The sequence below is a fragment of the Pseudophryne corroboree genome, chromosome 4, assembly GCF_028390025.1.
Source record: "Pseudophryne corroboree isolate aPseCor3 chromosome 4, aPseCor3.hap2, whole genome shotgun sequence".
Lineage (NCBI taxonomy): Eukaryota > Metazoa > Chordata > Amphibia > Anura > Myobatrachidae > Pseudophryne > Pseudophryne corroboree.
Genome location: NC_086447.1, coordinates 114781192 through 114808699, shown reverse-complemented (window position 1 = coordinate 114808699; position 27508 = coordinate 114781192).

The following is a 27508-nucleotide window of genomic DNA, read 5'->3' as shown; positions in this document are numbered from 1 at the left end:
TCTCTTCTGAGATTTGCAGTCGGTCCGTGGCATTTTCAGTTTCAGGCTCTTCCCTTTGGGTTCTCCACGGCTCCTCGGGTTTTTACAAAAGTCATGGGTCATGTCGTCGCGGTTCTCCGTTGTCAAGGGGTCAACATCACTCCATACTTGGACGACCTGTTGGTCAAGGCCCCGTCAGCGGAGATTCTCACTCAGAACCTGCGTCTAACGATAGAGACTCTGCAGTCATTCGGGTGGATAATCAACTTTCCAAAGTCGTCTTTACTCCCGTCCCAGAAAATGATTTTTCTGGGACTTTTACTCGACACCAACAGCCAGAAGGTGTTTCTTCCTACGGACAAGATTCAGGATCTGCAGTCCAGAATTCGGACCATGTTACACTTACCGGTAGTGTCGGTCCTCAGATGCATGCAGGTGTTAGGCAAGATGGTGTCCTCATTCGAGGCAGTACCATACGCCAGATTTCATGCCCGACCTCTTCAGGCACAGATTCTCAGCTGTTGGACTCGGACGGATCCACGGCTCGAATTGCAGTTGATCCGCTTGTCGGTAAAGGCTCGTCAGTCGCTTCACTGGTGGCTTCACAGTCACAATTTGAGAAAAGGAGCGCCGTTCACGGTTTGGTCTTGGATGATGGTCACCACGGACGCAAGCCTCAGCGGTTGGGGAGCAGTGTTCCAGACTCATCACTTCCAGGGGCGCTGGAACAGTCAGGAGTCAAAGTTACAGATCAACATTCTGGAATTGAGGGCGATCCGGTATGCACTCCTTCAGATTCAAACCATGGTACAGGGTCATCCAGTTCGTGTGCAGTCCGACAATGCCACAGCAGTGACTTACATCAACAAACAGGGAGGAACTCGCAGCTGGTCCGCAATGAGAGACGTCGCTCAGATTCTCACGTGGGCGGAACGTTGGGCTCCCGTAATATCCGCAATTCACATTCCAGGAGTCGAGAACTGGAAAGCGGATTTTTTGAGTCGTCACACGATTCATCCGGGAGAATGGGAACTTCACCAGGAAGTGTTTCTCTCTCTAGTGGGCCGCTGGGGAATGCCTGACGTAGTCCTCATGGCGTCTCGCCTCAACAAGAAACTTCCTCACTAGGGCTCGCGGACTCAGGATCCTCAAGCATTTCTGATCGATGCTCTAACGGCTCCGTGGCAGTTTCAACTGGGTTACGTGTTTCCGCCAATTCCACTGCTTCCACGTCTACTTCAACGCATTCGGCGAGTAGGTCTCGCAATAATTCTGGTGGCTCCAGATTGGCCGCGCTGACAGTGGTACACTCTTCTGCGCAGCATGGTCATCGGAGACCCCTTTCGTCTCCCCCTGCGACCAGATCTTCTTTTACAAGGGCCTTGTCACCACCCAGATTTAAGTCGGCTGGCTTTGACGGCTTGGTTCTTGAATCCAACATTTTAAAAGCAAAAGGTCTTTCTCGTTCTGTTGTACAGATGATGATTCGGGCTAGGAAACCGGTGACTTCTGGCATTTACCATAGGGTATGGCGTATTTACATTGCTTGGTGCGAAAAGCGGGGCTTGACTCCGCATTTGTTTAGACTTCCTCGCCTGCTCTCTTTTCTTCAGGAGGGTCTCGATAAGGGTCTGGGCCTTTCTTCACTAAAGGGTCAGGTTTCAGCCTTGTCGGTTCTTTTTCAAAAGAAACTAGCGATCATTCCAGAGGTTCAAACATTCCTTCAGGGAGTACTTCGAATTCAACCACCTTTTGTTCCTCCGGTTCCTCCCTGGGATTTAAACTTGGTCCTTACGGCCCTTCAAAAATCTCCGTTTGAGCCTTTGGAATCTGTGGAACTACGTTATCTAACACTAAAAGTGGTTTTTCTTTTGGCTATTGCCTCAGCTAGACGAGTGTCTGAGTTGGCGGCTCTTTCTTGCAGGCCACCCTTGTTAGTGTTTCATGAGAACCGGGTGGTTCTGCGGACTAAGCCTTCTTTCCTTCCAAAGGTTTATTCAGCATTCTATTTAAATCAGGACATTGTCCTTCCAGCATTTTCTCCGTCGTCTTCTCCTGGGGAGAACTCCCATTTGGCCCTCCTGGATGTTGTTCGGGCCTTACGTATTTATTTGTCTCGCATGGAGTCTTTCCGTCGTACAGATACCTTGTTGGTATTGATTGATGCTCCCAAACGAGGTTGGCCAGCTTCCAGGAACACTGTGGCCCATTGGGTAACTTCGGCCATCAGACAGTCTTACGTGTCTTCGAAGGTTTCGGTTCCTGACTCAATTAGGGCTCATTCGACTAAAGCAGTTGGAGCCTCTTGGGCTGTTCGCGGTGGTGCATCTATTGAGCAGCTGTGCAGGGCGGCAACCTGGTCGTCAGTCCATACTTTCACAAAGTTTTACCGTTTTCATACTTTTGGTTTGGAGACTGCCTCTGTTGGGCGTCGTATTTTACAGACGGCTATGCCGTCAACGTCTCTCTCCTCTCATTAGCTTGCTTTGGGAAATCCCACAAGTAACGGCGCAGCGTCCCCCAGATGGATGACAGAGAAATAGGGATTTTTGTTTACTTACCGTAAAATCTCTTTCTCTGAGTCCATCTGGGGGACGCTGCGATCCCTCCCGTAGTTTTGTCTGGTTTATTTGGTTGTTTTTTGTTCTGGTCTATCAGTGCCGTAACTAGACATTTTAGCGCTGTGTGCAAGAAACAGCAACGGCGCCCCCCATATAGGGGCGTGGCTTCATGGGAAGGGGCGTGGCTACAAAATTATGCCAATTCATACTATGCTGCACAGTAGTCTCCATTATTCAAATTACACCGAACAGTAGCACCACTTACACACATTACGGCAGGTAGAGCCCCATTTTACACATTACGACAGGCAGAGCTCCCTTAGACACAGTACAGCAGGTAGTCACCTTTTACACATTACAGAAGGTAGAGTCACCTTTTACACATTACCCTGGGGGAGAGAGGGATGGAGAGAGAGATATTGATTTTATACTGTCATCCCTCCAGCCTAAATGCTGCAGACACAGGGGAAGACCAGCGGCGAAGCCTAATGAGGGAAGGGAAGCTGCAGGCTGGGGTGCTGCTGCAGTGGTCAGTGTGAGCTCAGCTGGACTGAATGCTCCCTGACTGCCCGCCCGAACGTCACAGCAACTCGTGGCACGGGGTCTGTGGGAGACAGTTGGGAAAGACGTCATCACGTCTCTCCCTTGCAGGTAGGAGGGAGGCAAAGCATCTGATTGGGCCAGGGGAGAAGGTGCTGCGTTGGTGCAGGTTGTGGGTGCGCTCAGCAGCAGAAGAGCTGAGCGCACACCACACACAGCAGGGGCAAACGCAGAATTTGTAAAGGGGGGTTTCCAGATTATATATTTATGAATCCATATCAGTAACGGCACTCGGAGTTGACATGAGACAAAGAAGATTTGTACTAGACAAGCGTTTTCAGGGCATGCAAACTGTTATTAAAACAACATAAATAATAATTGTGTGGTCTTGATTACATGGCACATGCCCTGAAAACGCTTGTCCAATACAAATCTTCTTTGCCTCATGCCAACTCTGAGTGCCGTTGCTGATACTGATATGGATTCATGCTACCTGTGCGCCGGAGTGCCTTTAATAAAGCAGTAACTACCTTCTTTATATATATATATATATATATATATATATACACACACACAAACATACTGTCATATATCTATGTGTATATGTCTATCTTATACTGTGTGCCTCCCTATAGTATATATATAGGGAGGCACACAGTATAAGATAGATATATACACATAGATATATGACAGTATTTTGTATATTTTATATATATATATATATTTATATTATACACGATATATAGAACAGGAGGGGGCAGGTAACCTGAAGTCAGCGCCGCAAGGGTCTGTCCATTTTTGCTGCCTTCATTGAGCCGGAGCCTGCCCCTTGAAGTCCTGTTAAGCTGGGAACACTGAAAAAGGAGGCAGCGGCGCTGGAACTGGGAGCACAGCAGAGTGTAGGTCAGCCCCGGTGAGAAGAGTGTAAAGGCCGCCCGGCGCCCAATAGAGAAAAATCCTTTGTGCATTGCTGTTTAGTGCCTGCCGCCACTGCCGGTTCTACCGCTTCCCCTGACGCCGGGTGCCCGAAGCTCCTCTCAGCCGTAGCACAGGAGAGCTTTGTTGAGCAGCACTCTCTATCTATAGGTGCTGCTGGCAGCGCCGATCACCGCTGCGGGAATCACTAAAGGAGACAGAGGCAGAGCAGAGGCGGATTTAGACTTCATGGGGCCCTAAGCAAGACACCAAGGGGAACCCCCCTTTCTCAAACAATCCTCATTGTGTGCTTGCAGTGTCTCACTGGCATGCCCCTTCCACAGCAGCGCGTTCCCCACTACACAACATCAATGCACTACACCCCCCATAGGCTACAATACTTTGCTGCACTACACCACCACAGTACATCGCTACATTACATCACTACAGTACGCCTTCCTATACACTGCACTAGACCACTACACTACACCCCCCCAATATGCTGCACTTTATCAGTACACGCCCCTAATACACTGCACTACATCACTATATTACATCACTACGCCCTCCTACATGCCGCACTACATCGCTACACCACATCACTACAATATGCTGCACTACATCCCCCTACTGTATATGCTGCACTAAGTCGTTACACCCCCCCATACTCTGCACTACACCCCCCTCCCCCAATATGCTGCACTACATCCCCCCTATATGCTGCACCAAGTCATTACACCCCCTTTTATACACTACACTACATTCCTCCTATATGCTGTACTTTCATTACACACACACACTGCATTAATCATTACACCCTCGCCATTTGCCACATTAATCATTACCCCCCCATATGCTGCATTAATAATTACCCCCCCATATGCTGCATTAATAATTACCCCCCCCATATGCTGCATTAATAATTACCCCCATATGCTGCATTAATAATTACCCCCCCACATGCTGCATTAATCATTACACACACACACACACACACACACACACACACACACACACACACACACACACACACACACACCCATTAACCATTCAACATACTGTAAATGTGCTACAGGCGCACTGCGGACACCCAGATCTCCGGAGTCTTACCCGGGCCGAGTGAGTCCTGGGAGGTAGGCTGGCAGCACATCCTTTCCCATAAGCTAAGAGCCTGAAGATCGGGATGATGCTCCTCACCGTTGTCTCGTCACCGGCGCTGCGGCGCACACACAGTGGGGAGGCCCGCAGGACGCTGGAGAGCAACCACGTGGAGAGCCAGTGTGTCCAAGGTTGTGCCTTCCTGCAGAGCCGCAATGGGTCCTAGGCCCCGCCGACTTCTGCCTAGGCGTTAATTGCTTTGCCGTAAATCCGCCACTGAGGCAGAAGTGTGTCCGTCTCAGGGGGGGTTTCTGCCTGCGTGCAGGAAAGCACTGCAGCGGCGGCCGGCGGGAGGCAATTAAGAGTGGGCGGCGGGAAGCGGCCGTGCGGGTGATGCTGCCAGATGGTGCGCCCACAGTACAGTTGCGCTGTGTGCAATGCCCCTCTGGCACACACCTAGTTACGGCTCTGTGGTCTATCTCCTTTGGCTTGGCTAAACGTTAACTGAGTGATGGCTGAGCAGGAAGGAGATGGGAGGGGTTTTAGAGGGGGGAGGAGGCAGCTTTTTTATATATTCTGTGCCAAACTCCACTACCACACACCTCTAACCCACAAGTAACGGCGCAGCGTCCCCCAGATGGACTCAGAGAAAGAGATTTTACGGTAAGTAAACAAAAATCCCTATTTTTTTGTACCACTTGGCTGCACATGCGATCGCACACTTGCAAAGCTAAAATACACTCCCCTATAGGCGGCGACTATCTGTTCGCAGCACTGCAAAAAATAGCTAGCGAGCGATCAACTCAGAATGACCCCCAAAGTCTTGGTATTTTGGAGAAGTATGTTGTTTGAATTTGTGTAGCTCTCACGTGGATCACAGAGAATCGCCCTATAAATATACTGGTGACAACTCTTAAAAATCTCACAACTACTATATAGTGTGAAGTGAACGGCAGTATACCCAACACATGTTCCGTAATACCTTGCAGATATTATAACAGATTATGTGTAACAATATACACGTAACGGATCCAATATACTGTCTATTGAAAGTTAGCTCACTGTCCCTGACTCTCCTGTCCCTCCAATAAAGTCCCTATGAGGGTGTGGTACACAATAAAGTTTCCGGAAGCATCAAAGAGTTTATCCCCCTTACAGAATCCCTTTTTTAGAAAGCTGACCTGGCAACTATTTGTAGTGGTCACTCCCGAAAACCACAGTTGCTGGGGAAGTGTGCAGTGTATTGTAAGTGTTAAAGGTTTCCTCACTGTTAAGCTTGCTTGCACTATATTTATTACGCAGCTCCTCACTGCTTAAGTGTATCTCAGTATGTGAAATCCAACTACACTGGGCAATTAAGGGTTGTCTCACGCTGACTCTTTATTATGAGTTCCTCACTGAATGTAGGTGGGGGGCACAATGAAGATGGCACACTTTCACTTGTCAGCACTGACTACTGGTTGGTGGTACTAAAGTGACAATGCGGTAAAAATCCAGTTTTCTGGGTTTCTACTGCATTTCCGTTCTTACCCCGGTCCACCGTGTCTCCGTCGCGCAGGGTAAGACCAGCTTTTGCTGGCATTACCCTGTAGAAGCCTATGGGGCTTCTTCTGCAATGCAATGCGGAAAGGGTTCCGTCACGGAACCCTCCCAGCATCCCCCATGGCCGCCGCTGGTCTGCGCATGCTCAGATCGACTCCCGGGTCTGATCGCAAGAGCTGTCCTTCGCAACACTAATCGCATATGTTAATACATATGTGATTAGTGTCGACGCGATGTGTAGCGGGATGTACCGCAACAGGTTGGTACATCCCGCCCCCACTCACTCACAGTCCTTAGCTGAGAGGGCTGGCTGGTACTGGTTAACGATCACGGCTACCCTCAGCGCAATCTCTCTCCACAGAGCTCTGAGGTAACTCTCCTTCCCGCCCAACAGGTTTATCCTCCCAGTTCAGTTGCCAGCCAATGGCGGGACTCTGGGCTTCTCACTCCCACAGTGCTGCGGTTGCAATCCCCTGGGTCCTTGTGCTTTCCGTGTTGTGTCCCTGACATCATCAGGTGAAGGGTTGTTAACCCCTGCAGCGCCAGTGCCTCTATTTAAGAATCCCCTGAGTTTCAAGTCACAGTGCACAGGGGCCCCGAACAGGGTATCACACTTACAGTACCTGGTTATATCAGTATTTTTGGAAGCATGAATCAGGTAACGTACATCGGGGGTCATTCCGAGTTGATCGCTCGCTAGCTAGTTTTAGCAGCCGTGCAAACGCTAAGCCGCCGCCCACTGGGGAGTGTATTTTAGCTTGGCAGAAGTGTGAACGCATGTGCAGCTGAGCTCAGCAAAAACAGTTTGTGCAGTCTCTGAGTAGCTCTGAGCCTACTTAGCGCTTGTGATCACTTCAGCCTATTCGTGTCCGGATTTGACGTCATACACCCGCCCAGCGAACGCCCAGCCACTCCTGCGTTTTTTCAGACACGCCTGCGTTTTTGCAAACACTCCCTGAAAACGGTCAGTTGACACCCAGAAACGCCCCCTTCCTATCAATCTTCTTGCGCGCCGTCAGTGCGACTGAAAACTTTGCTAGAACCTGTGCACAACCACAACTGGCTTTGTACCCGTACGTCGTGCATACGCATGCGCAGAAATGCCGATTTTTAGCCTGATCGCTGCGCTGCGAAGAATGGCAGCTAGCGATCAACTCGGAATGACCCCCATTGTGTGATAGGAGCAGTGTATTGGGTAGATTTAGCAACCAGTTTAAAACAGCATTACAAATATTTACTAAGCATGGGTGATTTAGCTCATGGAAATCAGATAGTGCTCCAGGCCGCCCAGAAGAGTGGGTAAGTCTACCGAAGCCGGCCAGTACCCACCTCCCACGGACCGAGTGAAGGTGGCCACGCCCCCTGCAAAGCCTCCATTGTTGCATCACACCGCCCCCCATGCCAAGCCACGCCCTCACACCGCCCCATGCTTTGCCAAACCTGGTTGCCCTCTCCCAGAGGGTGCAGACAGAAAGTCTCCAACTATGCCTATATTACATATACTATAAGACACACTTGCCCACTCTCCTGGACTGTCTGGGAGACTTTCGCTTCTCTTGGTTATTATTATTATTATCCTTTATTTATATGGCGCCACAAGGGTTCCGCAGCGCCCAATTAGGTTGGTGTGCTAGGTGATTTCCTCACCCCAAGCAGATTGAGACCGGAATAAGATGCTGAACCATATTGCTCAGTTTGGTTACCATTACATTGCATGAAATAACAGACTTTCTCGAACGTGCATGCATGTGTGAACATTTGAACGCATTAGGGTGGTCATTCCGAGTTGATCGCTCGTTATTTTTTTTTCGCAACGGAGCGATTAATCGCTAATGCGCATGCGCAATATCCGCAGTGCGACTGCGCCAAGTAAATTTGCTATGAAGATTGGTACTGTATTTTACTTACGGCATTACAAGGTTTTTTCTTCGTTCTGGAGATCGGAGTGTGATTGACAGGAAGTGGGTGTTTCTGGGCGGAAACTGCCCGTTTTATGGGAGTGTGTGAAAAAACGCTGCCGTTTCTGGGAAAAACGCGGGAGTGGCTTGAGAAACGGGGGAGTGTCTGGGCGAACGCTGGGTGTATTTGTGACGTCAAACCAGGAACGACAAGCACTGAACTGATCGCACTGGAAGAGTAAGGGTGTGTACACACGGTGAGATCCTTGCTATGCCCGATTTTCACTTGCGATTTCCCTTGAACTCCCTGGAGCCCAGATAGCACAGATTTTGACTAACTTTTCTTGAGATCTGTACTATGTGTGCTTACGATTTTGGCTTATGTGAGATTTTGGCTTATGTGAGATGTCATTGACATGTGAGATGAACTAGATAGTACACCGATCTAGCAAGGATTGACTTGCCTGCACAGTCTATCTTTTCTTGCGATGCCGACCTGGCGGGGCCGCGCATCGGGATCGCAAGGTGACTTTCACCTTGCGATTTGCACTAACTTTTCTTGCGATTTTGACTATATAGTCAAAATCTCAAGAAAAAATCTCACCGTGTGTACACACCTTAAGTCTCGAGCTACTCAGAAACTGCACAGAGAAGTCTTTTCGCAATATTGCAAATCTTTCGTTCGCAATTTTGATAAGCTAAGATTCACTCCCAGTAGGCGGCGGCTTAGCGTGTGCAATGCTGCTAAAAGCAGCTTGCGAGCGAACAACTCGGAATGAGTGCCTAGGTATTTAACATTTCAACCAGACAAGAGAGCACATTACCGTTCAGCCATTGCAGTTTCACAACTGAGTGCTAGATACCAAGGAATTAAAGGTCTGTTAACATTTAAACGGGAGCCTAATGTCAAAGCTGTAGAGCATAATTATCCCATGCTTTTCATGTGCCTGAAAAATACGATGTACATGAGTGGATTTGTTAGTGAACAATAAAAAAAAAGGTCTCTATTATATTTGAAAACGATTAAGCACTACTTATTGCCTTGTAGTATGATATATCAATATCCGCAGAGATCAGGTATCCACGCCCAGTGAGGCGTAAAGAGATTTCCTTTACAAGTAAGGAAAACTAATAAACCGTTTGAAGTTCTGCTTCACTCAAATGACCGAGATCAATCTTACAGTATCTGGAGAAATTTGTTTTATTTCTCTCTTAACCATGTTCTGTGTTCCCGTCGCTTTGTTCCGTAGATTGAATGTCATGGGTTTTACCACACCGTAACGCTATCGGTTTCATCGTCGTGATAATACAGCAGAGGGTAATGTTTGTGGTGTTTGTCTGTGAAATTATTCTAATTACTTTGAAGAGAGGCCTGGCTCCAAATTGTGCTTCAGGCCCAGAGTCTCACAGTTTCCCACAGGCGGTGTGAAAATGACAACACACAGAGATATAAATTTACCATTAGAAAATGAATTGAGCAGTGTTTCCATTTCCAGGACTTTTTACCCATTTACAGGGACATTTGACTATGATCAGGAGTCGTATGGTTTATGGATTTTTTCCTGATTACGGGGAAACTTGATTCTGACCATGACAAAATGTCCCTTGACATCAGAGAAAATTACATTTTTAGTTTTTTATTTGTTCTGTACTTCGTTTTGTTAGCGCACATGTTATGCAGGTCCCACGGGTGTATTAAGAGAGTCTACTGCACTTTCACAGGTCTCCGAGAAAATAGCACAGCACCATTTTGCCAGTGATTTATGCAGCGCTGTCAATTCCAGAGAGGTAAGTATTGTAGAATATTGGTGCAGTGTGTGCCTACTCTGGCTGGAGCTAGGGGCCCGTGTGCACCACACACTCTGCACCCAGGGTTGAACTGGCCCACTGGGTTACAGAGGAAACCCTCAGGGCCCTGCTTGGGGTGTGGTTCATCAAATCGACAGTATCTAGGTCGACAATGTTTAGGTCGACCACTATAGGTCGACAGTCACTAGGTCGACATGGATGGAAGGTCGACAGGGTTTCTAGGTCGACATGTGCTAGGTCGACAGGTCTAAAGGTCGACATGAGGATTTTTTTTTTGTTGTGTCGTTTTCTTCGTAGAGTGACCGGGATCCCAAATTAGTGCACCGCGTCCCCTCGCATGGCTCGCTTCGCTCGCCATGCTTCGGGCATGGTGCCTTTGCTCTGCTACCGCTTCGCTCGGCACAGATTACCGTTCCAATCGTAGTCCACGTGGATCGTTAAGTATGAAAAAATTCAAAAAAAGAAAAAAATGTGAAAAACTCATGTCGACCTTTAGACCTGTCGACCTAGCACATGTCGACCTAGAAACCCTGTCGACCTTCTATCCATGTCGACCTAGTGACTGTCGACCTATAGTGGTCGACCTAAACATTGTCGACCTAGATACTGTCGATCTTCAGACCGGATCCCCCTGCTTGGGACCCTCCTCTTCCTCTAGGGATCACGATCCAAGCAAGCACGAAATGGAACTTTACAGTGTTTTCTAGGAAAACACTGTAACTTACCATTTCCAATGCAGATACAGCCACGATCGCACACAGAATATAGGCATGCTGCATATCATTTTAATCAGCATAAGCTGCGTGTGCGTCTTATTCGCTTTTTCTTGCAAATAAGACACATTTTAATGGAAAAAAGTTGCACGTAAAGACACTTGCTGCTACCAAGTCACGCCATGACATGGCGTGACTAAAAGGGCTGTTTAACATGCAGGGAGGTGAGATGTAAGTGGACACATCTATACATTATACATATATTACCTTATTCTGCACAGGACTATGGTGTAGTCTCTAAAGTGCATTACTGTTATTAATCTGGTACATTATCATGATGCACTAGCAGTATTTGCTATCTAGATTTATTAAGGGGCCCACACCATGCACTCACTAATGGTTAGTCAAGCCTCTGTGGCAGCTGGCCACACCCCTAAACATGGTCCCCTACGCTGCATTCCCCCAGAAAGCCATGCATGTCCCAGTCTGACACTGCCTGCACCCATTATAGATTTGCCACTGGTATGTACCACGGCATCTTAAATGCACATTTTGACAAGGAAAAAAAGCTCAAGTTCAGTAAATCTGGAAATTTGAAAGTGCATAAAAACACCAATGAGGCTAATTCAAGTTACATGTCATGTTTTCTAATCATGTTGCCTACTTGTGGGCTATGCATTTTAGTTAGCACCCACCTTTCCCCAGCAATCCTCCCACTGTAACCTATGTTGTAGTTTGGTCTCCACCATTTGACAGCATTTAGAAGAGAGGTCCGGTTGGCACTAGAAGACTGAGCCAGTTCTAGGAAGTAGAATAGGGTGTGTTCAGTATGTGTGTCACATCACTGGACTGACCGCAGTTTCCATCAGATTCCTTAGTGCCGGTAGTGGTCCAAAGGGTAAGGGCCCCCAAATAGCTACATGATGAAATAATTAAAGAGTAAAGTACCGTATCTGTAATGAGTGGAGGATGACATTGATCCATTGATATGTTTACTCCCGGTTTATTGTGTATACAGTTTCTTTAATTGGGCTACTTTTAATACTGAAATTTATTGCATGCATTTACTATTATTATTATTATTATTATTATTATTATTGTTTTAATAATCATCATTTATTTATATTGCCCCTTAAGGGTTCCACAGCTCCTTAACAAAGTACTTAAACAAATGAGCAGAACAAGAAAACAGTGACTTACAGTACAAGACAATGCTGGACAAGTACATAGCATACAAACATTGCAGCATCAGGTGTGAGATTAATGTGATGTTTGAAGGATAGGGAGGAGTCAAGGATTACTTCAAGACAGTGCAGTTGATGGCTAGAGGAGATAGTTGTGCAGTAAATAGAATGTGGGATGTGAGGTTATGCAGTAGGGTGGGAAGATGATAAGTGCAATCTTATACATGTTAAGTTTAGAAAGCGCTGGGACATCCAGGAAGAGATAGCAGAGAGACAGTTGGAGATACAAGTGAGGAAAGGTAGATCTGAGTATCATCAGCATAGGGATGATATTGGAGGTCAAAAGATCTGATGAGCTCACTTAAAGAAGATGTATAGAGGTAGACTAGAAGAGGTCCAAGAACAAAACTTTAGAGGATACCTTCTGTGTGCAAGTGGGGAGAAGTGGAGTCATAAGAGGAGAAAGAGAAGGATTGGTCAAAGAGGTATGAGGATAGTTAGGAGAGGGCAGTAGCACTCAGACCAAGGGAGTGAAGGATTTGCTGGAGGAAAGGGTGTGCACAGTGTCAAAAACATCAGAGAGGTCAAGACGAATAAGCAGATAGCAGTGGCTCTTGGATTTGGAAGCAAGGAGGTCATTGCTGACTTTTGTGAGGGCAGTTTCAGTTGAATGGAGAGGATGGAAGCAAGGCTGAAATGGGTCAAGCAGGGAGTGGGAGGAAGGAAAGGTTGGTAAGGCAGTTGTAGACAATATGCTGAAGGAGTTTGAAGGCAACAGGGAGGAGAGGGATGTGTCAGTAGTTGGAGAGAGTGTTTTAGGATCAAGGCTAGGCTTTTTAAGAAAAGGGCATGCTTGTAGGCAGAGTAGACAGTACCTGATGAGAGGGAGTTGGGCAAGATGGGAACAGGCAGAAGTAGAGAGTTATCGGAGGAGGTGGGAGGGGATAGGATCAGTTGGGAAGGTGGAAAGAGTTGGTAGACCAAATGAGTGCCATCAATTAATCTCCAGATACAGGGGAAAAAGTCAGAGTTGGTAAAACGGATGGGGAGGGGTCGTCTGGGAGGGGGAGGAGGGCATACTGAGGCTCTGGTAGGATACGATATCCTGATGTATGGAGTCAGTTGTAGATGTGAAGTAGGTGGCAGAGTCATGGGCAGATAGGAATGGAGGCTAGGAGGGGGTGGGCAGAGGAGGGAATTGGAAGTGGCAAAGAGATAAAAGGAATTTGCCATACCTCCCAACTGTCCCGATTCCAGCAGGACAGTCCCACTATTTGGACACTGTCTAGCTGTCCCACCCATGGACCGCAGTATCTCACGGGTGGGAGGGAAGTTGGGTAAGCCTTTGATCAGCCGCTGCTCTGGTCTGCAAAGCAGCAAGTGATCCCTGAATAAATGGCATGCGCACAGCATCTATTCAGTGCAGGGGGTGAGCATCGGGGCTGGCCAGCTCGCCCCCAAAAATAAGAAAAACATGTCTCACCTGAGGCCACTACCCTCCTACCAGAGGCCATACCCCCTTATCGGGTTGCGCCTTCGGTGCACAAAGTTCCCAGTCTAAGGACAATAAAACTTGGGAGGTATGGATTTGCGTGTTGGGAGGAGATTATCTTGAAATACGACTAGTGAGGGAAAGAGCAGGAGGAAGAAGTCTGCCTTAGAGTCTCTTAGCCATTCGTGAACACTTTTGGAATGCCAGGATGGAAGGAGGGTGTGGAAATGTGAGGCCCCCAGTGGAGAGAGCAGTGGTAGAAGTGGTGTTAGAGAGGTAATCCAGGTTTCAGTGATGTCTAGGAGATTGGCAAGAGTTGGAGAGGACAAGATCATGGGTGGAGACCAGTTTATTACACACAGTACTGGTATTTTGGAGGGCACTGGAGAAAGAGAAAGAGTTTGTTAGAGAGAGATATGTTAATGAGATTATCAGGGTTGCTGTAGCACTGAGGTGAGATTAATTTAGAGGTCAGAGATAAAGAGAGTATAGTGAGGGTGCGGGCTCTAGAGCTATGAAGGGAACCTGCTGGAGGTGGACAGGGAAGGAGTTTAGTGGGATGCAGGTGGAGGTGAGGTGACAGGTAGAGGAGGGAGGGAGCAGGGCTGAGTGGTGGGGTAGTAGGACCATGGTGGGGGAGACGTTATGAAAGTGGGGTAATGGGAGAGGAGAAGAGGGAAGCAGAGGGTTAGAAGGCAGACAGAGGAGGGGAAAGAGGGAGAGGGGGATGTGGAAGAGACTAGGGATGAAGGATAGAGGTGGGAACAGGGAGCGGAATAAAGTATAAGGTGGACAGTGAGTGATAGGGGGAGTTGAAGAAAACCTGGACATACAGATGTGTCCTCACACATCTTTGCTAAAAAGGGCTGCATGGCGTGGCGTTATTGCAATCATGCCAGAGCTATGCCATTGCAGTTCTTTGTTCTGCACCGCTGAGTTAACCAGATCTAATTGCGGGAGAGTGCTCCTCGGTATTTAGGGCAGCCGGAGCGTCTTACTCCCACTGCCTGCAAGTGCATAGCATTTTCTGCATGCGTTCATGCACACACCCGCAAATGTCACGCTGTGCTGGGAAAGATGTATGGGGACACATCTGTAGTGTGGATGATTTAAATAGGGGGGGTAAAACTGGGAGTAGGTATGGATGATGTATGAGAGAGACAGTGCAGTAGATATGCAGGTGAAGGTACAGTATACTAGTGTACGTAAATGTATGCTCAATGGCAATAGTTTATGGGTGCAAAAAATAGAATTTTAAAGTAGACTGTGTAGAAATGAAGGGATGTGAGGAAAACAAATATACCGCCTGTATTCAATAAACATGTCTGTCTGGCGAGATCCAGCAGTGTCCTCCATCCACTGCGGTGTCCACTCCTGTGTTGCCGGAAGCCTGACGTTGCTGGTGAGGGGCTGCTGACTAATGCACATGTCTCTCTGGGCATGCTCATTATGCTTTCACCCAGCGAGGACTCAGTAAAGCCTGGAAGGTTTCACTGGATCCCCATTGCCGTCAAAGGGTACAGTCAAAAACAGCTAAGCTTACCACTGTTTACTAAAAACTGAACAAATGTCATAACCCCATAGCCAGATTTAGTGGGAAGGCACAGGGGATACTGTACAACCCTCTATCAGGGGGGCAACCGGTAGGAGCACACTGACATCGCTAGCTCTCTCTTTTGGGCAGCAGCAGAACCAGGTAGCCAAAATGCGAGCAAGACAATGGGATAGATGTACTATAGTGGCACAAATCAAGCCGCTATATCTCTTCTTGCTTCGCCTCATTACCGAGGTGAAGCAGGAAGGTACATTGATGAGATGTAAGACCATCTCGTTTGCCAGAGGTGGGGGAATGAACCCTCCCCCCCCCCCCCCTCCTCTGACAATCCCCGCTGGAGCGCACAGCGTATCAGCCTAGTGCTGATGTGCTGTGTCTCCTAGCCCGGAAGTTCTTGCTCAGGAGATAGGACATTGACACCTGCAGCGGTCAAAATCGATAGCTGCAGGTGTCGGAATGATAAGTGCTACTGACCATTCATAAATTGGCCTGCATATCTGTGTGATATACCTGATGCGCACCTTGCACATACTGCCATATTAATACATGTGGAAGAATAGGTATAAGTGCATATAAAGTAACCGGTGCTGATACCACTTCTCCCCCATGTCGACCTGCCATTCATCTACCCCAGTCTGCAGTGCAGAGACAAGGGTATCAATGTTTCATGAGCTACCAACAGAGCTTCCCGACCAGAGGAAAGATACTGTAGGAGGGGGGAGAAAGCTAGCTGTAAGTCACCCAGAGATCCCAGCTTCTCCTTCTCCCCACCTGGGTGTCTGGGTCCTGTGTAATGAGGGTCTAGTAAATGACAAATACACAGAGTCCTCCTGAGTCCTATCCCAGTGTGTAATTAATACAGAGGCTGCTGCTATTTTTGCATGTGACAAGATAAATTAGAGATTTTAGTTTTCTATGTGTATTTTAAGGTAGTCTAAGTTGTCTATGTTCCGCCACAAGAAAATTGTATAAAATAGTTGTCTCTCAATTACAGGTAGGTGAAGATATAAACAGTAACCAGGCATTATTAAACTATTAGTTTAAATCTAATATACACCAATGGTTTAAATTTAATATACACAATCCATACCTCCCAACATGACCCATTCCAGGAGGGACAAAATGTTCTCTAACTGGACTTCCCTCTTAATTTATGACTGCAATCACCTGTGTTAAAATACCTTTCTTATCAGTTAACTAGTTCAGCACAGGTGACACTAATCAGATACTAAGAGGGAAGTCAAGGAAGAGAACATTTTGTCCCTCCTGGAAAGGGTCATGTTGGGAGGTATGCACAATCTAATTTACAAATGCTCAGGACCTATTCTCACAGTGCCCGACAGACGCAGTATGAGATTGACAGACTGTGGCTGTTTGGTGCAGGGCTAGCAACAGAAATCTTGGGGCCCGGTACACCGATACGTCTGAGGCCCCCACAACCCCCCTTGACTTGGCAGAGAGTGGCTTTTAAAAAATAAAAATGTATTTTAATTAGGCGCAGGGAAAAATAGTTTTTTTCTATAATACTTAAAACCTTTGTACCACCTGAATATCTGAATTGTAATAGCAGCTTTCAATTAGGTGATCTGGAATTTCACCTCCATATAAAACAAACTTAAAGAATTATAAAGGGAGCGCAAATACAATTATAAAAAAAGTTTATTTCACATGTAAACAGTGTACACAATAAAAACAGCACTAGCAGTAAATGTTCACACCTTCCATGTGGAGTGGATTCACTTATCTATTATTATAACCACACTTTTTTTTAAGGTAAATAACAGTAGAAGTCCATTTAAACATCTGGATGTTATGTTACAGCCTTATTCCAAACTAAAATAAATTCATGTTTCCTCCTCAAAACTGCCCAAAGATAGGTGTGCCAAGCTTGTGGCATCATGTTCAAAAAAGACTTGAGGCTGTAATTGCTGCCAAAAGTGCATCAACAAAGTATTGAGCAAAGGCTGTGAATACTTATGTATAGTACATGTGATTTCTTCGTTTTTTATTTTTAATAAATTTGCAAAAATCCCAAAAAAACTTTTTTCACTTTGTCATCATGGGGTATCGTGTGTAGAATTTTGAGGGGAATAAATAAATATATTCCAGTTTGGAATATGGCTGTAACATAACAAAATGTGGAAAAAGTGAAGCGCTGTGAATACTTTCCGAATGCACTTTATAACAGATTTGCTTCTGTTTGTGCACATAGTTTATGATTAGCAGCCACCAGCACTGGTTTTGCCTATAACATTGACTATAAATAATTTGAATTGGTCCTGGACCACCAATCCAAGGCACCCCTGCAAGTGTCCCGAGGCACCCCAGGGTGCTACGGCACAAAGTTTGAGAACCACTGGTCTAGTGTGTACGCAGCTTATTTATTGCAGCTGGTCTGTGGGTTACAGCTCCCAGATCAACTTCTGCAAAAAATTTAGCAACAATGTAATGTGAGTGACAAGCTGCAGAGATTAACCCTTTCTGTGACTGTTGCACAGGGATCACACAGCCTCTATTCATATTTGAAATTAAATAAGGGGAGACGTTCTCGCCCCGCGAGTAAGTGCAGGTTTATAGCGCACTTACGGCACCGTTGGATTCACAGATATTTTCTTGCAATACACTATATATGTAGAAACATAGAATTTTACTGCAGATAAGAACCACATGGCCCATCCAGTCTGCCCTTTAGGGTAAGGCATTAGGGTTAGTTTAGGGGTCTGGGTCAGGGCCAGCAACAGAAATCTTGGGACCCGGTACACGGATATCTCTTGGGTCCCCACAACACCCCTTTTACTTGTCAGAGGGGGGCTTTTAAGAGTATATACTATATATATATATATATATGTTGTAACACTGTAAGGGAACAAGGTGCCGTTTCGTGGGGTAAATGGCAGCTATGCAGCAGCTGAGGAATCACACAAGTCCAGTGTGTGGTGTAACTGGCCATGACCAGTTTTATTAAACAGAAAACAAAACAAACATAAAAAAATACCTTGCCTGTCCGGCACTAACTAAACATAAGACGTTCCTAACTATCACTAAACAAAAACACAGAGTTCTCCAGTAAACACTGTATAGCTCACTTGTATAAGGAAGCTCCTCTCACAGAGATTCTGCAGTCTCTCCCCAGGCAATCTGCCCACACTAATCAGGCTAGCAGCCCTAAAAGGCTCTTGCACAGCTGAAAGCCCTGATTAGCCCTCTGTGAGACAAAAGACCCGAACTGGGCCCAATGTCTGGAACTTGCCCTATCTCTCTTTTAGGGCCCTTATCCAGCTTTTCCAATACACTGAAAAGGTTCTGACAAAACAAAAAATTTTCCTAGCAGTTTTCATTTTTTTAATACATGTAAGACAAGAACCTGGGACAAACATACCTGCCCTCAAACACTATTCCAGTGTTCTTCTCACATATCCCCCTCCCCTGTTTCGACCTAGGAGCCAGAATACTTGTAGCCCCCAAACAGAAGATGCGGGACAATGCATCTGCGTTGGCCAATTGTGTACCCGGTCTATGTTCAACAGTAAACTTAAAATCCTGCAATGCTAGAAACCATCTAGTTACACGAGCATTCTTGCCTCTATTTACATACATCCATTTTAAAGGGGCATGATCTGTCACTAGTCTGAATTGTCTACCCAAGAGGTAATATCTCAAGGTATCTAGTGCCCACTTAATGGCCAAAGCCTCCTTTTCCACAATGGCATACCTTTTTTCATGCTCATTGAGTTTCCTACTCAAATAAATGATAGGGTGTTTGTCCCCATCTCTGGTTTGGGACAGCACAGCCCCTATCCCTTCCACTGAGGCATCTGTCTGTACCACAAATTCTTTTGAAAAATCTGGTGTTATCAATACCGGTTGTGAACACAAAGCCACTTTTAACGCTTGGAACGCTTTTTCTGCATCAGGGTTCCATTTCACCATATTTGACTGCTTCCCTTTGGTAAGGTCTGACAACGGCACTGCTGTGGTCGCAAAATTGGGAATAAACCGTCTATAGTACCCAGTTATTCCCAAAAAAGCCCTTACCTGTTTTTTATTCACTGGACGAGACCAGTTTTGAATAGCTTCAATTTTATTCAATTGGGGCGTAATCAGACCTCTACCTATGGTGAAGCCCAAGTATTTGACCTCCTCCATTGCGAGCCAGCACTTGTTTGGGTTAGCAGTTAACCCTGACTCTCTGATTGAGTCCAGTACTGCTTGTACTTTAACCAAATGGGACCCCCAGTCTGTACTGTGAATTACCACATCATCCAAATAGGCAGCTGCATATTTTCTATGGGGCCTCAAAATTTTATCCATCGCCCGTTGAAAGGTTGCTGGAGCCCCATGCAACCCAAAGGGTAACATCTTATACTGGTACAGCCCCTCCGGAACCGAAAAGGCTGTTTTTTCTTTTTCGCTATCAGATAAAGGTATTTGCCAGTAACCTTTGGTCAGGTCCAACGTGGTGAGAAACCTTGCTGTTCTCAGCCTTTCTATAAGCTCATCCACACGGGGCATGGGGTATGCGTCAAACTTGGACACCTCATTTAACTTACGAAAGTCATTACAGAAGCGTATGCTACCGTCTAGCTTCGGGATGAGAACTATGGGACTGGACCACTCACTGTTAGATTCCTCTATGACTCCAAGTTCTAACATGGTTTTAACTTCTTTAGAAACAGCTTCTCACTGAGCTTCAGGAATCCTATATGGCTTTAAATGGACCCTGACCCCTGGTTCTGTGACAATTTCATGTTTTATTATGGTCGTTCGGCCAGGCAGCTCTGAAAATATCTCCCTATTTTGGATGAGAAATTCTTTAACCTTATTGTTCTGATCAGCTGATAATGTCTCTGACACCTTTACTGCGGGAAGCAACCGAGGTGAAGACACCGAAGGGCAAGGCTCCGCTGACAGAGACAACCTATCTTTCCAGGGTTTGATTAAGTTAACATGGTAGATTTGTTCGGGTTTTCTCTTTCCCGGTTGGTATACTTTGTAATTAACCTCATTCACTTTTTCCCTAATCTCAAATGGACCCTGCCATTTAGCTAAGAACTTGCTTTCCACAGTGGGTACCAAAACGAGAACTCTATCTCCAGGAGCAAATTCCCGTATCTTGGCACTCCGGTTATATACCCTCTGTTGAGCACTTTGGGCCTGTTCCATGTGCTCTCTGACAATAGGTACCACGGCTGCAATCCTATTCTGCATTTGTGTTACATGTTCAACAACGCTTCTTCTATAAGGAGTGGGCTGTCCTTCCCATGTCTCTTTGGCAATGTCCAACAGCCCTCTGGGGTGTCTACCATACAACAAATCAAATGGAGAAAACCCCGTAGAGGACTGAGGAACTTCTCTGATGGCCATTAGCAAGTAGGGCAACAAACAATCCCAGTTTTTCCCATCTTTATCAACAACCTTTTTTAACATACTTTTTAATGTTTTATTAAACCTTTCCACCAACCCATCAGTTTGGGGATGGTAAATGGACGTCCTGAGGTGAGTGACCTTAAATAATTTGCACAATTCTTTCATGATCCTTGACATAAATGGAGTACCTTGGTCAGTCAAAATTTCTTTTGGTATTCCCACTCTACTAAAAACCTGCACCAGCTCCCTAGCTATCGCCTTGGTTGTGATAGTGCGTAAAGGGACAGCCTCAGGATATTGCGCGGCATAGTCCATTATTACCAGGATATACTGATGGCCCCGAGCGGACCTTAACAAGGGCCCCACGAGATCCATGGCTATTCTGTCAAACGGGACCTCTATAATAGGCATGGGAACTAGTGGGCTCCTGAAAAGAGGTCTAGGTGCATGATACTGGCATTCAGGACAGGAAGAACAATATTCAGACACTTCTTTATAAACCCCTGGCCAAAAGAACCTTTGTAAAACTCTTTTAGTGGTTCTTTCTGCCCCTAAATGTCCTGCTGTAACGTGACTATGAGCTAAATCTAGTACCGTTCTCCGATAAGGCTGGGGAACTACCAGCTGTTCCACCACATCTTCACCCTTTTTAACAATGTGGTACAAGAGCTCATTGCAGATTGCCATGTGGGGATACGTAACCCTGTCACCTGGTACCACAGGTTCCCTATTAACAATCTTAACATTCTCTCTAGCCTTTATCAAGGTAGGATCCTTTAACTGTTCAGATGCAAACAGGTCCTTCTTTACCTCCAGGTCAGGCACGCTTTCAGTTCTAACTACTGTGTCTCTGTTCCCAGCAAGAGGGTCCTCACTGGACTCCCCATCTGTCACTTCCCCAGCCAAACTAGCAAAAGGCAAAGGGTCAGAAAGTTCCGAAGACACACGTACATCCATAAAATCTCCGGTAATATCAACTGGCTCTTTACTTCTCACATCTGTTGAGAAACGTGATTCCCACAGTTTCCAAAAATGAGGAAAATCCCTCCCTATTATGGCTTCATGCACCAAGGTGGGGACCAGTCCTATTTTAACCATTGCTGACCCACAACAAGTTTCTATATTCACTTCAGCAGTGACATAATGTTGGGTATCCCCATGTATGCAAGTTACCCCAATAGGTATTTGCTGGACCTTTAAGGGGTTCACTAACCCAGCTTTCAGGAGGGTAACTAAACTTCCTGAATCTAGCAAGGCCTCTACCCGGTTACCCTCTAAGAACACGTCACACATTTGTTTTTCCAACTCAGGTGAAGGTACCACAGTACAGGCTAACCTAGCAAAGAAAGACATTATGCGACATTCAAAGGCAGCATCACATTGCATGGGTTCTTGCGTGACTGGGCAATTGGCAATAACATGACCTGGCATACCACACCTAAAACATTTAACCACACGATTATCAACCCGTTTGGGCAGCATAGACCGTTCTAGCCCCATTGGCCTGTCTCCAGGGCCAGTGTTTACAGTCTCTCCAGCCTTGCGTTCTCTTAACCGCCCAGCAACGTTTTCCCACGGAACAGTCTTACCAGTCTTTACTGAAGGGCGCTGTCGAGGATCTATGGGTTGCTGGGTGGTCATCAGTAATTCCTCTGCTGCCAAATACCTCTCTACCATGTCCACTAACTGGTCAGCAGTACCCGGGTTTCCATGGCTCACCCACTTGCGCAGGACCATGGGCAAATATCTCAAATAGCGGTCCATGACACTCTTTCAACCATCTGGGGACCAGTTAATGTCTCTGGCTGTAACCACTTTTTTGTTAGCTGAATAAGGTCGTGCATCTGGGAGCGAGGAGGCTTCTCCATGGCGTACACCCAACGGTGCACCCGTTGTGCTCGTACTGACAGCGTGACTCCCAGGTGGGTCAGGATCTCAGTCTTTAGTTTATCATAGTCCCGAGCCTCAGCAGGGCTTAAATCAAAGTACGCTTTTTGGGGCTCACCTGACAGAAAAGGTGCCAGCAGACTGGCCCACTGTGCTTTCGGCCAGTTCTCACGCTCGGCAGTCCTTTCAAACGTGGTCAGGTAGGCCTCCACATCATCAGCATCTGTCATTTTCTGCAGGAAGTGACTGGCCCGTATAGAACTAGAGCTGGTCGGAGCACTGACGGCCACATCTCCAATCCGGGCTGCAAGGCTCTGCACCACTTCTGTTAAGGCCTCTCTATCCTGACGCTGTTGCCTGTAAAGTTCGTCAATAGCCACCTGCTGCTGTCTCCTATTTTCCTCCATTGCCACCTGCTGCTGTCTGTTGGCCTCCTGCTGTAGTCTCCAATTTTCCTCCATTGCCACCTGCTGCTGCCTCCTATTTTCCTCAATTGCCACCTGCTGCTGTCTGTTGGCCTCCTGCTGAGCCGCTGTAGCTTGCAGCAAGGCTTTAAGCAGTTCCTCCATGTCGACAGATTTTTCAGGCGGCTTTGTAGCTGCTTTCACCCAGCACATATATCAAATCCTCAGGGGTGAATCTCAGCAACTTCACACTGGGCTGTATCTGCATAAATCACCGTTTTCTGCAGGCCGCATAAAGCTGCTGCTTTCACTTACGTGCAGAACGGAATGCTCGCATTCTCCACCAAGTTGTAACACTGTAAGGGAACAAGGTGCCGTTTCGTGGGGTAAATGGCAGCTATGCAGCAGCTGAGGAATCACACAAGTCCAGTGTGTGGTGTAACTGGCCACGACCAGTTTTATTAAACAGAAAACAAAACAAGCATAAAAAAAATACCTTGCCTGTCCGGCACTAACTAAACATAAGACGTTCCTAACTATCACTAAACAAAATCACAGAGTTCTCCAGTAAACACTGTATAGCTCACTTGTATAAGGAAGCTCCTCTCACAGAGATTCTGCAGTCTCTCCCCAGGCAATGTGCCCACACTAATCAGGCTAGCAGCCCTAAAAGGCTCCTGCACAGCTGAAAGCCCTGATTAGCCTTCTGTGAGGCAAAAGACCCGAACTGGGCCCAATGTCTGGAACTTGCCCTATCTCTCTTTTAGGGCCCTTATCCAGCTTTTCCAATACACTGAAAAGGTTCTGACAAAACAAAATATTTTCCTAGAAGTTTTCATTTTTCTAATACATGTAAGACAAGAACCTGGGACAAACATACCTGCCCTCAAACACTATTCCAGTGTTCTTGTCACAATATATATATATATATATATATACACACACACACACACACACACACACACACACACACACACACACACACACACACACTACACTCTTTCTTCACTAATAGGTTATGAATATAATTAGAAATCGTAAAAAACTTGGGCAGCTACCTTCACTTAGGTTCCCTGTTCGCAAGAACCAAAAAGAATAGAAAATATACCAATAGTGAGTGAGCGCCCCTATATTATTAAAATCCAAATATCGAGTGTGTTCCACTTGATTGACAAATTTATTAAAAAGTCATATAAAATAACAGTATAGTCCATAGTTCCACGATAATCCTTTTTCACAGCGATTCTGATTTTCCTCCTTATATATATGCACATACACATGAATAAATGAATATATATATATATATATATCTATCCCAAAGCTGCCCGGCACTCGTATTCATAGAAAGTACATACTGTGGTGCCCTCCTCGTGGGATTTGCTGCCCACCATGCAAAGAAGAAGGTAATTCAGGCGGCACTCACCAGACTCCAATCAGTAGATTTAAATAAGTGTCATATTTATTGACAACTGACCGACATGTTTCGGAGGATAACCTCCGTCCTAAGGGCCAAGCAAACAGTGATGTGAAATATACATACATATATACCCAACTGAATCAAATCATAAGAAGCCCTAATTGTACTCACCTGCTCCACGGCGCGCACGCGAGCCCACTCTCCCGGTCCGCATCAGCATCTCTCGGTGATGACATCACTGCGCGCCGCGTCGCAGGCGGGAACCATAGCAACCAGGACTCACAACCGATATGTCCGTGAGGTTGGCTGTGGAAAAAAGTAATACCACCAACATTTAAATTACTGTAACGTGCAGACTAACTTAAGACAACAGTATAAAGACATAAAACATACTGTGTGTGATTTCAATAGGATACAGTAACACAGGTTTCTACTGAATCTTGCCATATAACCAGTTATATAATCTAGTAGTCCTAACTCTACCCAAAAAGCATATGATAGTGTATAACATATCAATATATTTTAGCAGTATATACCATAATACCTACGCCAGGAGATTAACTATAATAAACACTGGAGCCCCAGGTTCTCGTTTAACCGTCTGGGAGAAGTGGTTCCCAGGGAATAAATCCACCTGGCTTCACTTTGTAGTAGTGCTTTATCCATATTGCCACCCCTTAGGGATTTTGGTACATGGTCTATAAGAATAGCTCTAATGCTGGCTATACAGGTTGAGTATCCCATATCCAAATATTCCGAAATACGGAATATTCCGAAATACGGAATTTTTTGAGTGAGAGTGAGATAGTGAAACCTTTGTTTTCTGATGGCTCAATGTAACCAAACTTTGTTTAATACACAAAGTTAGTAAAAATATTGTATAAAATGACCTTCAGGCTGTGTGTATAAGGTGTATATGAAACATAAATGAATTGTGTGTATGTACACACACTTTGTTTAATGCACAAAGTTATTAAAAATATTGTATTAAATGACCTTCAGGCTGTGTGTATAAGGTGTATATGAAACATAAATGCATTCTGCGCTTAGACCTGGGTCCCATCCCCATGATATCTCATTATGGTATGCAATTATTCCAAAATACGGAAAAATCTGATATCCAAAATACTTCTGGTCCCAAGCATTTTGGATAAGGGATACTCAACCTGTACTATGTTTTACTTCCAGACAATTCTGCGCAAATGGTTGTTCACTTTGGCCCTTCTCGTAGGCATTTTTAATGGCACTACGATGTAGGGCCATCCGCTCCCTGAATTGTCGAATGGTCTTGCCTACATAGACAAGACCACAGGGACAGGTCAGGAGGTACACAACATGGGTAGTAGTACAAGTAAGTGTATGTCGGATCTTAATCTTACATCCCGTATAGGGGGTGATTAAAGGTGGCCCTCGTAGTTAAAGTATTACAAGTGGCACACCCTAAACATCTGAAGCAGCCTTGTTTCTGTCGTAGGAAATGAGATTCTCTAACCTTGGTGAGATTTGTTACGTCCAATTTCATAACATAATCTCCCAGATTTCTACCCCGGGTATGGCATGGCATAATTCGTGTTTCTGCCAGCGAAGTGAGTGCCTGGTCTGTCTGTATTATCAGCCATAGGTCTTTTGCCCTTCTGACCACCCGTGTACTTGAAGTAGTATATTTGTTTACCCATGCCAACCTATTACTACTAAGATCTTTCTGTCTTTTGCTGGTATGAGGGTCTGGTCCCGTGACAAATTTAAGACCCTAGCCTTAGATGCCTGTAATTCTCTAATAGGATAGCCACGTTGTGCAAATTTGATCAACATGCTGTCAAGTGCTACTACTGTTTCTGCCGGATCAGAGGTGATCCACCTGACACGCAAAAACTGCGAGTAAGGCAATCCCCTCTTGAGGGCTGATGGATGAAAGCTCTGGTGGCTTAATAGTGTGTTCCGGTCTGTAGGTTTGATATAAATGGATGTTGAGACCTGTCTGCCTCTACGGGTGATAGAAACATCCAAATAATTGATATTGACATTTCAGTGGTGGTAGTAAATTTAACAACCTGAGAAGTCTGGTTATGACTATTCCATAGTTGAACCAAGTCCTCCATAGAGCCCTGCCAAAAAAACAATAAATCATCTATATAACGTTTGTAGTAAACTACCTGTGACATAACTGATGAGTTTAAATAAAACATCTGTTGTTCAACTTGGTGCATGAAGGTGTTGGCATACGATGGGGCCACTGCTGACCCCATCGCACAGCCGTTCTCCTGAAGGTAAAAAGTACAGTTGAAGACAAAGTAATTACGGCTGAGGACCAGGTGTAATAGTCTCAGAAAAACTCCTAAATCAGGACCCAGGTACAAGTCATTATCAAGTAATAATAGACGTACCGCCTCCACACCTGCATCATGTGGGATGCAGCTGTAGAGGCTGGTAACATCCGCACTACATAGCCACAAGTTCTCAGGCAAATCCCCCAAATCTTGCATTTGTAGCAAGAGGGATGTTGTGTCTTTTAGATAAGACGGGATAGCTTGGACGCATGGATTTAAGTATGCATCCAAGAATACCGACAATGGATGATATAAAGATCCCTTAGCGGACACTATGGGTTGGCCAGGTGGATCAATCAGTGACTTGTGTACCTTGGGTACTGTGTAAAAAAGAGGGACCTTAGGGAATTCGACACTCAAGGCTGACCTAAGTACAGTCGAGATCAAGCCTTGATCCCCTACCCCTAGTAAGTATTGGTCCAACTCAGTTTTATACTCCCGAGTTGGATCTCTTAACAGCTTCTTATAGGTAGAGGTGTCATTTAACTGACGGTCACACTCCTTGATGTAAGCTTCCAGGTCCTGAACAACTATGGACGCCCCCTTATCAGAAAGATCTTAGTAGTAATAGGTTGGCATGGGTAAACAAATATACTACTTCAAGTACACGGGTGGTCAGAAGGGCAAAAGACCTATGGCCGATAATACAGACAGACCAGGCACTCACTTCGCTGGCAGAAACACGAATTATGCCATGCCATACCCGGGGTAGAAATCTGGGAGATTATGTTATGAAATTGGATGTAACAAATCTCACCAAGGTTAGAGAATCTCATTTCCTATGACAGAAACAAGGCTGCTTTAGATGTTTAGGGTGTGC